Below are 18,299 nucleotides of genomic sequence, written 5' to 3' on the forward strand. Positions count from 1 at the left end.
ATTTTTAGTTCAAAAATGATGTCACTTTTTAAAAAAGTCGTTTGTACCTAGGGCCCACCCTTAGAGATCAGCTCTCTTTTTCCTCTTCTTGTAGGTCCCATTATGGTCTTTCTAAGCTCCCCAAAGGCAGTAGAATCTACTGAGCCGAAGGCATTTTGTCCCCAAACTGAAGAGTGGTAAGGCTAAAAACTATAAAAACAGGCAAACATTACCTGTTTTCACTTTGTATTCCCTTGTGTTTCCAGTAAGTGTAGCTGCGGGGAAAGAGAAAACAGATTGCTATCTTCAGATGTTTGAGGCACAACATTTTCTTGATTGGCATAGCACAATCATTATTTCCCAAACTACTTCCTATTTCTGAATGGCTTTTTAAAAAAGCTGTGTGTTCTCAAAGCTTAATTCTTTTAAGTGACAGAGTGTTAACTGTTTTATAAAATAGAATACGCCTCTTATTTTGGCCTTCAGACTTTTATTCAGAGTGTTCTATGGGTACATGTGGGATAGAGTGTTATAGAAGTTTTGGTTCCAGACATCAGGCAGCTTATAATTAAGGTTCCAAAAATCAATAATTTTTAGGTTGGGCATGGTGTCTCATGCATGTAATCCCAGCACTCTGGGAGGCCAAGGCAGGCAGAGCACTTGAGGCCAGGAGTTTGAGACCAGCCTGGCCAACATGGTGAAACCCCATCGCTACTAAAAGTACAAAAAATTAGCAGTGCATAGTGGCTCATGTCTGTAATCCCAGCTACTTGGGAGGCTGAGGGATGAGAATTGCTTGAACCTGGGAGGCAGAGGTTGCAGTGACTCAATAGTGTGCCATTGTACTCCAGCCGGGTGACAGTGAGACTCTTACTCAAAACAAAACAAAAAAAAACTTAGTGCAAAGAACTTTCCAAGAATGTCTCGTTCTTGCATTGCCTCCTCAGAGGAAAGTGGTGGTATTCCCCAATTTACAAATGAAACAGGTTTAGATGAGTTTCCCAAGGTCACAGCAAATGAGTAGTGAACTTGGGAATCTGACCTATACTTGCCCCAAAAGCCCTCTGCCTAAACTGAAGTGACATTAATTAGCTGTGCTATCTAGGAGACTGGTGTGAGAATCTAGACTTAATGAGAACTGTTTTCAGTTGATGGCCACCGTAATAAGGAAGGAGTGGATGCTGAAGCCATTTCAAAGGAAGACTCAAGATTCAGTGACTGAATATAGGAATAAGGTTTGAATCCATTTTTCAAGCCTGGGTAACTTGGATGTTAATGGCACTATTTACAGAGACAGGAGGCAGTTTAGAGTGAAGATGAATCATGTATAGGAGACAGTGATGAACTGAATGTTAAGCCTGGGATTTCAGAAAGGAAGCATCTGTGAGTCTCATTCCTGGTTTTTCTGCAGTCTTTAAAAGTACAAACCTCCCTTGTCATCCATTTTTGCTTTCATTTATCTCCATTCTATGTTAAGTTCTAGTCACCCCACCAGTCATCCATCCACTGCCTCCTTCCTAGGCTACGCTTGGCTACATCTTAGCCTTTTCTTTTGATTTTTCTCTTTACTGCCTTGCCCATATTTGGTTGCCACCTGAGGCCCTGCCATCCCCTACTGCTCACACCAGTGTGGGCTATGTTCACATTCTACATATCTCAATACAGTGATTGCTGTCTTTCCTCCCTACTCCATCGTAATGCCTCGTCAAAAGCCTCTGCCTCAGAAGCCCATGCCAAGAGGTTGTGCTATCAGCTACCTTTAGTCTTATAACTGCCTTATTACTCCCCTTTAATTGCTGGAGACTTCGGCTCATAGTGTTCCTTGCCGTCATGATTCTGGTGGTCATTCTTAATTATCTTCAGCATTCTATAGGTGATTTATCCAAGTTGGTCTGTAAGGTTTAGGTTACTTTACCTCCAACATTTTCTTCTCCTGAACCATGCCTTCTGTTTTCCTCTTTGCTACTTGTCTAGCTTCGACTGCTCTTTCATTATTGCAGCCTTGAGCAAATCCTCAGTCACCTATCCATCATCTGACACAACGTGGCATAGTTCCTTTGCCCATTCTCATGAGTTAGAACAAATGTTACTGCTCTCTTTTCAGACCACATCCTTCTCAGAAGATGACTTTGCTGCTTAATTCAAACAGAAGGGGCAGTCCGTCAGCATGATTTCTCCCCACCTATGCCGACCTCCATCCTTCTTTATTCCAGTCTCAGAGAATGAAGTAGGCCTTTAAGGCCAGCTCGGCCGCATGAGCCTTTGACTCTGGTCTCCTCCTGTCATCTTTTGGACCTTCCCCATCAGACTTCCCTTCTCTTGTCTTTCACCTCTCTACTGCTGCTTTTCTCTTGGCTTACAAATGATCTCAGTCATCAAATATTTGAGGTTATATTAGGTGCCGGGCATTGTATCAGGCGCTTGGAACACAAGACAGGTTCCTGCCCTCACCAAAGTTGTGCTCCAGTAGCATCAGCAGAGGTGTGAAGTAGGGAGATTACAATGTTGATAGTAAAAGGCAAAGTATAGGGTGCAACAGGAGCATGTAAATGAGCCACTTCAATGATCTGTTAGAAGTAATGTGTAGAAATGTGAGGATTAATTAAAAGCTTGTCCAGAAAGAGGGCTGAAAATGTTTAGAATTGCCGGAAGTTTGCTAAGGAATATTAAGAGAAATATGCATAGACAGATTATGAAGGGCCTTGTAAAACCATGAGGAGGCATTGAAGAGCTTTCATGATCATTAGTAGTAATGAGAATTTGTTGAGTTTGGTGTGATTATCTCCATATTACAAATGCGGAAACAGATTCTGAGAGGGTAAGTGACTTACTTGCCTATGCAGCTTGTGGTTGAGGAGTAGAACTTCAAATCCAGTTTGTAACTACTTTCTCAGAAGTTCCTTTCTTGATCATTCTATCTAAAAACCAAGTGTTTCCTAACTATCCTCTTAGCACAGTACTCTGTTTGTATCCTATTAATACGTAAAATAATTCCTGCATATTGTCTGTTTCCCCTGCTAGATTGTAAGCTCCATGAGGGCAAGGGTGATAACTTTTTTCACTTGAATCCCAGAGCCTATCATGGTATGTGGTGCATAGAAGGTGCTCAGTAAATATTTGTGGATGAAGAAATGGTGGATGACGATTTGCATTTGACTTATGTTGACTGGAAATTGAATACCTTTGGAATATATAGTACCTGAGCAGCAAGCATTCACCAAGAGAGGGAAACAGAAGGAGGTGCATATTTAGGGTAGGTGGTATAGGAGATGGATGCTGAGGTGTTGGAAGGCAGCACACTGACCTTCTGAACTCCAAAAACTTACAGAGGCCCGGGCCATTAACAAGGGGTGAGTAGATAGTGGGGATAATAATTTGGGAATAGGTGTATTAAACCTGGAAGCCTAAGCAGCTCTTTGTAGACCCAGCCTACTGTGTATAAAAGGCTAGAGAAATTCTTCATGTGATATACTCTATGTTATGTACTGAGGACCACCTTATCTGGGTGAGGTATGCCACACTGAATGATACAATATAATTATAAATGTAAACGTAATTTATCCTCAGTCTCATGGCTAGCCACCTGATCCAAATCATTGTGAGACTCAATACTTTGGACCTGGAACAAGAATCAGTTGACCTGATATCTGAAAGACATGCCCACCTGCTATTTCATAAGTTAAAGACATATCCTACAATTGATGGGTAGTAGCACTGAAACTATGAAAGTGTGTGAACGCATCCAGAGGAGTTGATGAGTGAGAAAAGAAGACTGGAAAAGGAAAACAAGGAGATCAAGAAGGAGCAGCTGAGACCGAAGAGGAACTAAAGTATGTGGTATTGCAGAGGCTAAAAAATGAAGTATTTCAAGACCAAGTGGTTAGTGAAGTTAAAAGCTGCTAATACAACCTGAAAAAGTAAGTATCCGTTTTTTTTTAAAAAAAAAACAAAACCTTTCATTTAAAACGACACCGTATTTGATTGAATCTAAGTACCTGATTATAAGATTAATGTAAACAAAGAAAAATTAAACCTTCTAATTAAACTGTGACCTATTGCTTTCATTGGTCAATGAAAGTTCTTCAGTATGCATCCTATTAAAATGTTGGGGAGGGTTGAATATGCATCTTATAAATGAGGAATTAAGGTAATTTTTGTCTTCCTTTGGCTTTCTTAACCAGGCTGTATCTAGTAATTTCATCAAGAACAATTGCAGTGGAGTGACCAGTGGGGAAGGACCCCAAAGTAAAGAAATGCAGTAACAAGTATGGGCAACTGTTTAAAAAACTGTTATGAGGGGAAGAGCTACACAATTGTATGTCGTTGAGGGAATTTTTTTTTTTTCTTTTTTTTTTTTTTAAAGACAGAGCCTCTCAGTTGCCCAGGCTGGAGTGCAGTGGCGTAATCTCTGCTCACTGCAACCTCTGCCTCCTGGGTTCAGGCAATTGTCCTGCCTCAGTCTTCCGAGGAGCTGGGATTAGAGGTGTGCATCACTACGCCCAGCTAATGTTTATATTTTTAATAGAGAAGGAGTTTCACCATGTTGGCCAGGCTGGTCTTGAACTCCTGACCTCAGGTGATCTGCCTACCTCAGCCTCCCAAAAAGCTAGTGCTAGGATTATAGGCGTGAGCGTTTTTTTGTTTTCTAGTGGAAGAAACTTGAATTTCATGTTTAATTGCTAATAGGATAGTGGGAGAGAAACAGTAGAAGTAAAAATGCCAGGGGTACAGGAGGGGTTGACCAAGATCATTGGTACACCAAGGTTCCTGAACAGGAGGAGGAAGTTGGCATCCAGATCAAAGGCAGATGAAGGGATGGGTGTGAATGTAGGCATGTGTGTCATTTGAACGGCAGAGTTAAAAGAATTACTTCCGTTTGGCTTTCATGTCTTTGAGAACCATGTGATTGATGTGGCCGATTCCAGAAGTGAGAAGATAAGGATGATGTATGAGGACAACAGCTAGTTTGAAATAGCAATCCTGGAGAATTAGAGGATGGACTAGCAGTGAGTTGGACACTGTAGACTTACAGTGATAGCTAAATGGCAGCGTTTTCTTCAGTAATGTTCATTGTCAAGGCCATAGTTGTGGAAGAGGTCAGAGGCTGGATTTATTCAGGGTTGGGGTTTTGTCACATTGGTGCAAGAGAATGGCAGAGGTAATCTCCTAAAATTGCTGGTAAATAGTTGACATGCTGGAATCTCAGCTGCCATCACACTCCTTGAATTATTTTTGCTGTAGTCAAATGTCCTCATAATTGCCAGGTCTCTTGGACTCGATTTTTACTAGCTTCAACATCTGCAGTTGACACAGTCTCTCATTTCTTGGTTATTGTGCCAACACGTCTTTTTCTATCTTAGGGAACTCATATTCTTCTCTCAGCCCTGGAAATGTAGGTGTAATCTTGCTGGTCAGCAGGATTTCCCCCAGCCACTTGACCTACATTCTTGGTATGCTCAACTATTAATATTCCATTAGAATGTAAGTTCCGTGAGGGCCAAGATTTTTTGTTTTGCTAATCAAGTGTCTAAAATAGTTTTTACTTGGAACTTAACTATGCCATTATATTTGAAGTGACTTTCTCATAAGCTCTTTATGTATATGTGTGTGTATATGTATATATTCCTGTTCCTTTGTGTGTGTATACATAAATATGTAAAGCTGTACATATGCAGACACATATACACACATATGTAAAGCTTTACATATGCTAGGGCTGCCTTTGTAAAGCTCCACAGAGTGTCTTAACAGAAGTGTATTGTCTCATGATCTGCAGGCTGCAAGTCTGAAATGAAGGTGTCAGCTGGTTGTTTCCTTCTAAGGACTCTGAAGGAAGAATGTGTTTCAGGCTTTTCTCATTGGCTTGTAGGTGGCAGTCTTCTCCTTGTGTCTCTTCATATAGTCTTTCTTCTGTGCATGTTTGTCTCTGTGTCCAAATTTCCCTTCTGTTAGGACGAGCATCATATTGGATTAGGATCTACCTTAATGACCTCATTTAATTAGATTACCTCTGTAAAGACCCTATTCCCAAGTAAGATCACATTCTAAGGAATGAAGGGTGAGGATTCCAACACACACACCCCTAACGCATATACAATTCACCCATTTAAAATGTACGATTTATTGCTTTTTTAGTATTTTCACAGCATTGTATATCATCACCACAATCCATTGTAGAACATTATTCTCACCCTAAAAAGAAACTACATAGCCATTAGCAGTCACTCCCGTTCATTGCACTATACTTCCCAACACTAGGCAACCACTGATCTACTTTGTGTTTCTAGGTATTTGCTTGTTCTGAACACTTCATATCAAATCATATATGTGGTCTTGTGACCAGCTTTATTGAGTTAGCCTAATGTTTTCAAAGTTTACCCATGCTGTAGATGTATCAGTGTTTTACTCTATTCCATGGCCAAATAACAACATTGTATGGATATACCATGCTTTGTTTATTCATTCACTAGTTTGGATTCACTTTTGGATTGTTTCCACAGTTTGGCTATTATAAATGATGATGCTGTGAACATTCATGTACATGTATTTGTATCCATACATTTTCATTTCTCTAGGGTATGGACCTAGGAGTAGCATTGGTGGGTCATATATAACTCCGTGTTTAACATTTTGAGGAACTGCCAGACTTTTCCAAAGTTACTGCTCACCATGCAATGTATGATGGTTCCAATTTCTTCAATTCATTTGTTATTATTTTTTATTACAGCCAGTCTAGTGGGTTGGAAATATTAACTGATTATGGTTTTGATTTGTGTTTCCCTAATAATCATTTATCAAATGATGTTGACCATTTTTTTCATGTGTTTATTGGTCATTTGTATATTTTCTTTCTTTCTTTTTTTAGAGACAAGGTCTCTTTCACCAAGGCTGGAGTGCAGTTGCATGATCTCAGTCACTGCAGCCTCCACCTCCTGAGTTCAAGTGATCCTCCCACCTCAGCCTCCTGACTAGCTGGAACTACAGGTGCACACCACCACACCGGCTACTTTTTTTTTCTATCATGCCCAGATTATTTATTTATTTATTTTTGGTAGAGATGGTTGCCCAGGATGGTCTGAAACCCCTGGGTTCAAATGATCGCCCACCTCAGCCTCCAAAAGTGCTAGGATTACAGGTGTGAGTCACTGCCTGGCCTGGTCATTTATATATTTCTTTGGAGAAATGTCTATTCAGATCCTTTGGCTATGTTTTAATTGGGCTATCTGACTTTATTACTGAGTTGTAAGAGTATTTCATATATTGTAGGTAAAGGCCCTCATTAAGAAATATGAAGTTGCAAATATTTTCTCCCATTTTGTGGATTGTCTTTTTGCTTTCTTGATACTGTCCTTTGAAGCACAGATAAATTTTGAGGAAGTCTCCAATCTGTCCTTTTCTTTGTTGTCCATGCTTTTGGTTTTATATCTAAAAATCCACTACCAACCAAATTTGAAGTCATGAAGATATACCCACATTTTTTCTTCCAAGAGTTTTACAATTTTTAACTCTTACATTTAGGACTTTGATCCATTTTGAGTTAATTTTTGTGTAGAGTGTGAGGTCCGTTTGTAGATCTGTTTTTTTACATGTGGATTTCCAGTTGTTGCAGCACCATTTGGTGAAAAGATATCTTTTTTCCATTGCCATTGTTCCTTAGTCAAAGATCAGGGCTGGCCTCAGTGGCTCATGCCTGTAATCCCAGCATTTTGGGAGGCTGTGGCGGGTGGATCTCTCGACATCAGGAGTTCAAAACCAGCCTGGCCAACACGGTGAAACCCTCTCTCTACTAAAAATACAAAAGTTAGCCAGGTGTGGTGGCGTGTGCACCTGTAGTCCCAGCTACTCAGGAGGCAGATGCAGGAAAATCACTTGAACCTGGGAGGTGGAGGTTGCAGTGAGCTGAGATCAAGCCACTGCACTCCAGCCTGGGCAACACAGTGAGACTCCATCTCAAAAAAAAAAACAAAAAACAGAAACAGTTGACTACATTTGTGAGGTCTGTTTCTGTGCTCTCTTTTCTTTTCCATTGATCTGCTGGTCTTTCCTTTTGCCAGTACTTCACTGTTTTGATTACTATAGCTTTATGGTTAGTCATGAAGTCACATAGACTAAGTCCTCAGACATTGTTCTTCATGGTTGAATTTGTAGAAATCCACAAAATAACTTGCTGAGATTTTGACTGGAACTGTGTTGATTCTATAAATCAAGTTGGGAAGAACAACAATAATGTCTTCTTATTTATAGACATGGAATATCTCTCTACTTATTTAGTCCTTTGATTTCTTTCATCAGGGTCTTGTAATTTTTCTCATGTAGATCTTGTATATATTGTGTTAGGTATATACCTAAGTATTGTACTTGGTAGTGAAATACTAATGTAAATGATGGCAATATAAATGATAACTGTGTTTTTGTTTCAAATTCCAACTGTTATTTCTTAAATATAAGAAAGCAGTGAACTTTTGTATATCAGCCTTGTATTCTCCAACTTTGCTGTAATCACTTATTAGTTCCAGAAGTTTCCCCATCAATTCCTTTGGATTTTCTTTATAATTGTAATAATCTTGCCATCTGTGGAGAAAGTTTTATTTTTTTCTTCCCAGTCTACATACCTTGTCTTATCTTACTGCAATAGCTAAGACTTCTGGTAGGATGTTTAAATATGTCACTCCTTTTTTATTGCTTACATGGTTTCTGAAGAGAAGTACAAGGTAATTTTTATGCTTCTGTATAGGTTGAGTGTTTTGTTCTTTTGGATTCTTTGAAGATTTTCTCTTTGATTTTTTTGCAGTTTTAATATCGTAGCCTAAGTGACTTTTGTTTTTGGTATTTACCCTGTTTGATGTTCTCAGAGTTTCTTCGATCTGTGGTGTGGTATCTATCACTAATATTGGGAAATTCTCTGTTATTATTTCACATATTTCCTCTGTTCCCTTTCTTCTCCCTCTAGTATTCCTGTTTGTGTATTACACCTTTTGTAACTCTCCCATAGTTCTCGAATATTTTGTTGTGCATTTTTTCATTTTTCCTCTTTGCATTTCAGTTTTGACTGACATTTCTTCAAGTCCCTTAGCTCTTTCCTCAGCTGTGTCCAGTCTGTTGATGAGCTCATTAATGGGATTCTTCGTTTCTATGATGGTGTTTTGATTTCTTGCATTTGCCTTTGACTCTTTCCTAGAGTTTTCATTTGTCCTTGCATGTTGTCCACTTTTACACTAAGTGAAAATGGACTAAATGCTCTAATTATGAGACAAAGATGATCAAATATTAAATAATATACTATTTACAAAAGACATAAAATATAAGAGTAACAAATGTTGAAATTTAAAAGATAGCAAAAGGTACACTGAGCAAATTGTAACCTAGAGAATTCTGATATAGTACTTCCTGTATCAAACAAAACAGCCACAGAATTATTGCTAGATAAAACCATCTTAAAGTTATATGCAGCCAGGCATTGTGGCTCATGCCTGTAATCCCAACACTTTGGGAGGTTAAGGATGGCTTGAGCTCAGTAGTTTTAAGACCAGCTTGGGGACCATGGCAAAACCCTGTCTACAAAAACAAATGTAAAATTTAGCCAGTTATGGTGGCATGTGTCTGTAGTCCCAGCTACTCAGGAGGCTGAGGTGGGAGGATGGTTTGAGCCTGAGTGTGGAGGTTGCAGTGAGCTGAGATTGCGCCACTGCACTGCAGCCTGAGCAACAGAGCCAGACGGTGTCTCAAAAAAAAAAAAAAAAGTTATATGCACCTAGTAATAAGACCCTAAAAGATGTAGTGTAGAAAATGTCAGAACTGCATGGAGATTTTAAAAATCCAGTCATTGCAGAAAATGGTAACACTTTCTTCTGTAATAGATAGAATAAGCATATAAAAAACTAATGTATAGATGAATTGAACATTATCAAACTTGATTTAGTGAACATATGGAACATCAAACAGCTGTAGAATATACATTTTGAATAAAGGTGGGACATTGATTAAATACTAGGCCATAAATTTCAGATTTCAGACGCTGGAAATACAGAAGTATGTTCTCCCCACTATGCAGTTAAGCTAAAGTTAAGTGATAAAATGATCATTTGAAAAATTTTATGTCTGGAACTTTTAAGGAATGTGCTTCTAAGTAACTCATGAGCTTAAGAGGAAGATATATTGGAAAGTATAATTGAATGACAATGAAAACATGATATATCAAAACGTTGGTAGGGGTGCAGCTAGAGTAAGTATTATTTAGAGGGAATTTTATAGCCTCAAATCTATTAATATATGTTAGAAAAGCTAGGCTGAAAGTGGATTGTTAGAGTACCACAGTAAGTTTTAAAAATGAAAAAATAAGAGTATAAATAAGTGAAACAGAAACAAATTAATGTTTAAAAGTGGTTATTTGAAAAGACTAATAAGGGCCGGGCGCGGTGGCTCAAGCCTGTAATCCCAGCACTTTGGGAGGCCGAGGCGGGTGGATCACGAGGTCAAGAGATCGAGACCATCCTGGTCAACATGGTGAAACCCCGTCTCTACTAAAAATACAAAACATTAGCTGGGCATGATGGCGCATGCCTGTAATCCCAGCTACTGAGGAGGTTGAGGCAGGAGAATTGGCTGAACCCAGGAGGCGGAGGTTGCGGTGAGCCGAGATCGCGCCATTGCACTCCAGCCTGGGTAACAAGAGTGAAACTCCGTCTCAAAAAAAAAAAAAAAAAAAAAATGAAAAGACTAATAAAAATGACAAACTGGTGAAACCTATCAAGAAAAAGAAGGAACAAATATTAACTATCAGTAATCAAAAAGGAGATAATTAGAGATGCTGTAGCCATTAAAGACATAAAGATAGGTACAAATTTATGCCAATAAAGTTGAAAATATAGTTGGAGTGAATGTAGTGGAAAAGTGTAATTTGCCTAAAATTGACTCAAGAAGAGACTGAAAATCTAAATTGTTTTATAGTCACGTAAAGCATTTGAATGAATGGATAACTCTGCCCACAAAGAGAACTGCAGGCTCAGCTGACCTCACCAGTGAGTTCATCATACATTCAAAGAAGAGAATAACTGATATTTTACCCCAAACCATTTGTGAGCAGGGAGGCGGTTCGGGGGAGGTGGGGTGGGCAATAGTCCCTTGCTTATTTTAAGAAGAAAAAAAAAAAGGAAAGCTCTCCAGCTCACATAACCTTGACACCAAACTCAACAAGGATAGTATGAAAAGAAAAATGTAACGTAGTTATCACTGATAGTTATAAAGATTTGAAATACTTGCAAACTGAATCTGAAGTTTTAAAAAGGATAACAAAATACTGATTTGTTGGATTTATCCTATGAATTTAATGATGGTTTTATATCATATAAACTGACTGCAGGCTGGATGTGATGGCCTGTCTCCAGAAGAAAAAAAAAAGCAAATGCAATGTTTCATTAACGGATTAATGTAGTTAAGAGATAACCCTCTCAGGCAGCAGCAACGCGGAGGAAACCGGAGTGAACCGAGAGCTTAGTGACCAACATGAGCCTCCTCAACAAGCCCAAGAGTGAAATGACCCCGGAGGAGCTGCAGAAGCGAGAGGAGGAGGAATTTAACACGGGTCCACTCTCTGTGCTCACTCAGTCCGTCAAAAACAACACCCAAGTGCTTATCAACTGCCGCAACAATAAGAAACTCCTGGGCCGCGTGAAGGCCTTCGATAGGCATTGCAACATGGTGCTGGAGAACGTGAAGGAGATGTGGACTGAGGTACCCAAGAGCGGCAAGGGCAAGAAGAAGTCTAAGCCAGTCAACAAAGACCGCTATATCTCCAAGATGTTCCTGCGCGGGGACTCAGTCATTGTGGTCCTGCGGAACTCGCTCATCGCCGGCAAGTAGGAGCCACCTATCCCTGTCAGTCGACAGAACTCACTCCCCGGTCCTACAGAGACCGCTGCCGCTGGTGTTGAGAACAATAAAGCTCTGTGTTTTTTTTTCTAGTGGAAAAAAAAAAAGAGAGAACCCTCATCAGGTAAGAAAATTCACTGCTGTTCCTAGGAAAATGAGTGCTAAATTATATCAAATGCTTTTTCTGCATTTATTTTATGATTTTACTCCGTTAAAGGCTGCTTCCTGCTTTGGGTGCAGTGGCTCACACCTGTAATCCCAGCATTTTGAGAGGCCAAGACAAGAGGATTGCTTGAATCCAGGAGTTCAAGACTAACCTGGGTAACACAGGGAGACCCTGTCACTACAAAAAATTAGAAAATTAGCCAGGCATGGTGGCTGGCACACGCCTGTAGTCCCAGCTACTTGGGAGGCTGAGATAGGAGGATCACTTGGGCTGGGGAAGTTGAGGCTGCAATGAGCTATGATCAGGCCACTGGACTCCAGCCTAGTTGACAGAGTGAGACGGTGTCATAAAAAAGAAAAGTTTCCTCTAAAGATACCAGAAAGAGTGAAAAGGCATATTATATGCTGTGAGAAGATACTTGGCAACCTTCATCATGCAAAGGACTAGGATTCAGAAAATATAAAATTTTCCTGTGAATTGAGAGACCATAAAAATTTGTTTTTTTACAGGCATGAGCGGCAGCTCATGCCTGTAATCCCAGCACTTTGGGAGGCTGAGGCAGGTGGATCACAAGGTCAGGAGTTCAGGACCAGCCTAATGAAGGGTCTCTACTAAAAATACAAAAATTAGCTAGGCATGGTGGTGGGCGCCTGTAATCCTAGCTACTCAGGAGGCTGAGGCAGAAAATTGCTTGAACCTGGGAGGTGGAGGTTGCAGTGACCACTGCAGCCTCACCACTGCACTCCGGCCTGGGCAACAGAGTGAGACTCCGTGTCCCAAAAAAAAAAAAAAAAAGTTTTTAATATATATATTTTTGAGATGGGGTCTCACTGTCACCCAGGCTGGAGTGTGGTGTCACAATCTCAGTTCAATGCAGCTTCGCACCTCAGCCTCCCAAGTAGCTGAGACCAAAGTGTACATTTCAGTCATTAGCCTGGGCAACAGGGCAAGACCTCATCTCAAAAAATAAAAAGTCTAAAAGCACTTAGAATGTGGGGCAAAGGGAACTTTAATTCACTATGGTAGAAGAAGCATAGCTATTTTGGGACAGTTTTGCATTATCTAGTAAATTTATACATGTGCATACACTGTAGACCCAGTGGTTTCATCAAGAGAAGTATATATATATAGGTTTTACATCTATAAAGCTACAGGCTGATTATCAAAAAATTGGAGATACTGGTTGCTTCTGGGGCAGGGAAGAGGATGAGCCACAGAGGAAGACTTCAAGTTACCTGGCAACATTCTCCTTCTCACCTTGGCGGTGATTACAAAGATGTTTTCCTTATTCCTTAAAACGTACATGTTTATACATACTTTTTAAATGAACTAATTTTTACTTTAAAAAAATAACCCTATTATCATCTGAACCTTCCATCAGTACCTCCTTGTCCTCATCTTTTAACATTCTCCATTTATTCCAGGCACCCTAGCTTCCTTGCTGTTCCTCAAATACTCTGAGCATCACCCAACTTCAGGAGCTTTTACTCTTGCGGTTTTTTTCCTCCTAGAATGCTTTTTCCTCCAGATAGCAACATGCTTTGCTCCCTCATTTCTTTTAGGGTTCTACTTAAAAACCATTGAACCAGTATTAGGTTCTGTCACAAATATCAAGACAACCCAAGCTGTCAGTGGCTTAAACAGTCTGGACATGTATTTGTCTAGAACTTTGCTATCTAGGGCTGGTACAGAGGCTCTGCTCCATTGTCTTATGGGACCCTGGTTCCTTTTGACTACTGCTCTGCCAGTCCTGGGACATGTTCTGTGTCCTTACGGTCTACGGTAGCAGCATTCACAAACCAAGCAGCAGGAAGGAGGAAGAGAGGAAAAGGAGAGACAAAGGTTAATACTGCTCAGAAATGTTCCTGTAAGTAGCAAATTGATGCCTACATCTCATTGGCAGGAACTTAGCCCTGTGGTCTCATAAAGGAGGCTGGGAAATGTAATCTTTATTCTTGGTTGCCATGTGCCCTGCCCACATTCTCCTGCTTTGTAAGATGGGGAAGAAAAGATACTGTAGGACAAGCATCAGTCTGCTGTAATTGTCTTCACAGAGAGCTCTTACCTGAGTACTGCGACTCAAAGAGTCTCCTACACACCTGGGGGGAAAAGGGTGTGTAGGAGGCTCTTCACTGAATTTGTCACTTTCTGACAATATCTATTGTCTGTGTTGCTGGACAGGTAAGCTCCTGAGAGAAGGACTTTGCTGCATTCACTCCAGGAGTCCTAGCATCTAGAGCAGCACCTGGCATGTAGCTGTTGCTCAAGTATCACTGAATGTGTTTTCATCCCATAAACCACATCCTTTAGCTTGCCAACTCTTACGTTTCAGATTCCAGTTTAGCCACCCTTTCCTCTAAGACAGTGGTTCTCCTTAATTATGCACCCTAGCTACCAGTCAGAAATGCATATTTTTGGTCCCCACCCCACCCCTATGGAACTAGAACCTCTGGGGGTGACCTAGCAGTCTGGGCTTCAGTATTCTCTGTATGCGACAACCTGTATTTTAAGCAGCACTGAAAGGATTCTGTTGCCTGTTTAAGCTTCAGAACCACTGCTCAGACTTTACATTGAAATCCCCTTGAGGGCTGGTTTAGTAGATTTGGTGTGGGAGTTCTAACAGGTTTCCAGGGAATGCTAATGCTACTCCTCAGGGACCAGTGCTTTAGGGGCTCTTTAAAAAAAAATGAGAGGTTCTAATGTAATTAGACTAGCTTGTGGTCTGGGGTTGGCAGTCTTTTAAAATCTCTCGAAATGTTTCTAATACATGGCCAAGGTTAGGAGCCACCTCTCCAGGAACACTTTGCCATCAGTCTTGCCCTCCCCAACTCCCGGTCCTTGCCTCTGTCAGGAGCTATCCTAGCAGCCTGTGCTTCCCTCTACTGTAGCAATTATCCCACTGCCCAGCAGAGGCAGCTTATCTTTCTCCCTCACTAGGCTGTAAACCTCCTCTGGGCAAGAAAGGACTTTGCATTTTTCCCTCCTTTACCTAAGTGTTTTGATAGGTGCTCAGTATTTGTTGATTGGATTAATCTAATACATGGAATGCCTCCAACTCTTAGAAGCAAACTTAAACAGGCTCAGTTAGTGTGATTACCAGATGGAGGACGATATTCTCCTTTGATACGGACAGCAGTGCAAAGAAAGCCAAGTGTTCTGTGGTTTGGGATGATGCTTCTGGAAGGACAATAGAATGGAAGCTGAATCAGATGTTCTACCTCACTCGGAATTGAAATTCAGATTTTTTAGCAGGGTCTAGCAGGATAGTGAGGTTGCAGTTAAGAGAATCGGCTCCATGGCCAGACTGCCTGGGTTTGAATTCTGCCGCCTTCCTCTGTTGCTTGTATAATCTTGTCATAGTTAATTATTCTATATTCCACTTTCCCATTGTGCAAAATGAGGTTAATCAGAGTACTTTCCTTTTGAGTTTGTCAGTTTTGAGGATAAGAATACATGTAAAGCTATCGGAGCGATACTGAACACTTACCAAGTGCTATTACACTACCTTTTAATCAGTGGAAATAGTCAGAAATTATCTAATTATTAAATCTTAGGTTGGAATAAATGGTTCTCATTTTCCTAGCCCCTACTTAAGTCCAAATATGAACATTTTCTCTTCTCAGTAGGAGCATGAATGCAACTAAAATTGTAAAAAGCAGTGAAGCAGTGCAAGCTTATAAAATTACTACACCAAAGGCATCCAAGTATTTGCCAGCATGAACTCATTCATATATTTCACTCAGTTTGAATTTCTAGTTTGAAATCAACCTGGTTTTAAACTGCTCATTAGTGTGTTTTGTAATTGAATATATTTTGTGTATAATAAACTTACTACATTGTACTTATTTTGTGACTAGTGCCAGGTTACATTTTAATCGCTATTATTAACTTGGCAATACCTCCACCAATTTATTTCCTTCGAAGGTTGTAGAGCTTAGAGGGGAAAGTGTTTTAAGCTCTGAAGAGAGGTAAAGGTATTAAAACATACTGTTTGTATTAGGGTACTGACTTTTTTAGGGATAGTAAGTCTTTTATATAACTACCCCCCCCCCCCAAAAAGCTACATTCCATAATCCCCTGAGGAATACAGGGCAGAAATCTTTTCACCTCTTCTTATTTTCTAAAGGGAAATCAAGACACAGACTGTTCACCAAAAATCAAATGATTAAGACTCCAAACTGACTTTCAACCCAAGACATTTCCCATCAGGCCCTGCTGTCTCTTGGAAGAACAGTAACTACACTATATAAGGCTTGGGAGGTGGTGCTGATGGGCTTCAAAGGACAGTATAAGGTCTCTCCCTATATATAATACACCCACTCCATCCAAATCCACAAACCCTAACCCAGTGATTCCCAGCCCTGGATGCACATCAGTTACCTGGCGAACTTGCAAAAATTCATCTGTGATTGGACTCTTCTTCAAACTGAGTCAGTGTCTGGAGGATGGGGACCCAGGCATGGGTACTTTTTAAAGCTCCCCTGGGGGGATTCCTAAGGTGCAGCCAGGGATAAGAGCCATAATGCGTAGTATGTTGGGATGCCTTTGATAAATACCTGCAATAATTGAATAGCAGAACGAACCTATAGGGCTGTAGGAAATTGTAGCTTCCTGAAGCTCTCATCTGCCTGTAGAGAGGCCTTCTTACTCCAGAGGCTTCCATCTATGCAAGAGAATCTCAGTTGCAGTGAAAGCCTGCTAAAGTAAAAGTTAGGGGTAGCAGGAGAAATATACATTGAAGCTCACTGTTGTCCCCCTACACCCCAGTCTAGCTGTTGGAATAGGTGCCAGGCTTTGGGGGAGCTCTTACTAAGATGGAAAGCCACTCTGGCCTTCTTAGTTGCCTTGTAACTGCCCTTCAAGGGAATGTTGCTGGAGGTTCTGCAGGGTTTGGGAGGGAGGAAGGGATGGTTCTTCCTGCCCTGACTATGGCAATCTTCCAAGTCTGGGAGAGGGGACAGTAGATACTGAACAAGGACTCCAGAGCAGCTGTTGGAGCTGATGACCAATACCTGGGACCTGTCCTAGCGCCTCTTAGGCATGGGTGTGGGGGAGCTCTGTCTGCATGAGGCTGAATATTCTGCCTCCTCTGGCATAGAGGTACATGCAGGATTATATTAATGTAAAGGCAGTAAACACAAATGCCCAAGTCTATGCACAGATTTATGCCATAAAACAGAAAGGAATTAGCCTGCATTGAATATCTAATAGCCAGTATTTATTGATTCCTTCTTACATGCCAGGCACTGGCTAGCTCATTTAATCATTACAATGGTCCTGTGAGGTAGATGCTGTTGTCTCCATTACGTGATAGAAAAATTGAGGTGAAATGAAATAGCTTGCCCCAAGCCACACGCTAGCAGGTGAGAAAAATGAAATTTCAAGCCAGGGCACCTCATTCCAGATCCTGTGCCCTTAGACTTTACCCAGATTGCTGGCTAGGTCTTTTCACCTACATCTTCTCACTTAATCCTCAAACAACCTGTAAAACAGTAGTACTTCAGCAAGTGGTTTTACGGCAAAGAAACAGAAGCCCTGAGAGAGAAACTTGCCCACATCTCACAGCTAGTCAGTGGTGGACCCCAGGTCTGTCTGGTGATGAACACACATTCTGATTCTCCACCTGTCCTCTGTCTCCTCTCCCTCCCTCTCTGAGAGAATCAAAATGGCAGAGCCAGTCCATTCCTGTCTAGCAAGGCACATACACATGCAACTATAATGTAAAGTAACCATGTTTCTAATGCAATAAGTGCCAAAGCAGTTCTGTGTAAAGGTGGTGGGGATGGAGAAACTGCTGTGACGAGGACAAACTTCTGGCAAAAAACCAAAGGAAGAAGGGACTTTTCAGGTGGATCAGTTCAACAGACTCATTCCAAGTGAAGATGGCACCATGTGTAAAGGCTCAAGATATGAGAATGTATCTATGCACAAGGGTAGGTCCAGATTTTGTGGAGCTGGAAATCATGGAATTTTAGGGTCCTTCTTTAAGAAAATGCAGTATTGGGAATACTAGTATTGTACTAATTGGTATGAAAGTCAATGTTCATTAACAATGAGAATGGTCATTGGCAATTCAAGATTTTAAAAGCTGACTGTATTGGGGGTTCTTAAAGAGTACCCCCAGGCCCATAATAAAGGAACTCAGAAAAAATGATTTGGACCAGGTGCAGTGGCTCACGCCTGTAATCCCAGCACTTTAGGAGGCCGAAGCAGGCAGATCACCTGAGGCCAGGAATTCAAGACCAGCCTGGCCAACATGGTGAAACCCTGTCTCTCCTGAAAATAC

General features: G+C 40.8%; 1 protein-coding gene and 1 pseudogene across 2 annotated transcripts in view; both read left to right on the plus strand.

Moving 5' to 3' along the window:
- The window catches only part of PIAS2 (protein inhibitor of activated STAT 2), a 170,338-nt gene that overhangs the window by 120,711 nt on the left and 31,328 nt on the right, over positions 1 to 18,299 (plus strand). The window lies entirely within an intron of this gene.
- Positions 11,204 to 11,954, plus strand: LOC116528113 (annotated as a pseudogene). Its single transcript, XR_004258859.1, has one exon. The product of XR_004258859.1 is annotated as a small nuclear ribonucleoprotein Sm D2 pseudogene (transcript).

The sequence above is a fragment of the Sapajus apella genome, unplaced genomic scaffold (genome assembly GCF_009761245.1).
Source record: "Sapajus apella isolate SASKATOON/1434 unplaced genomic scaffold, GSC_monkey_1.0 scaffold57, whole genome shotgun sequence".
NCBI lineage: Eukaryota > Metazoa > Chordata > Mammalia > Primates > Cebidae > Sapajus > Sapajus apella.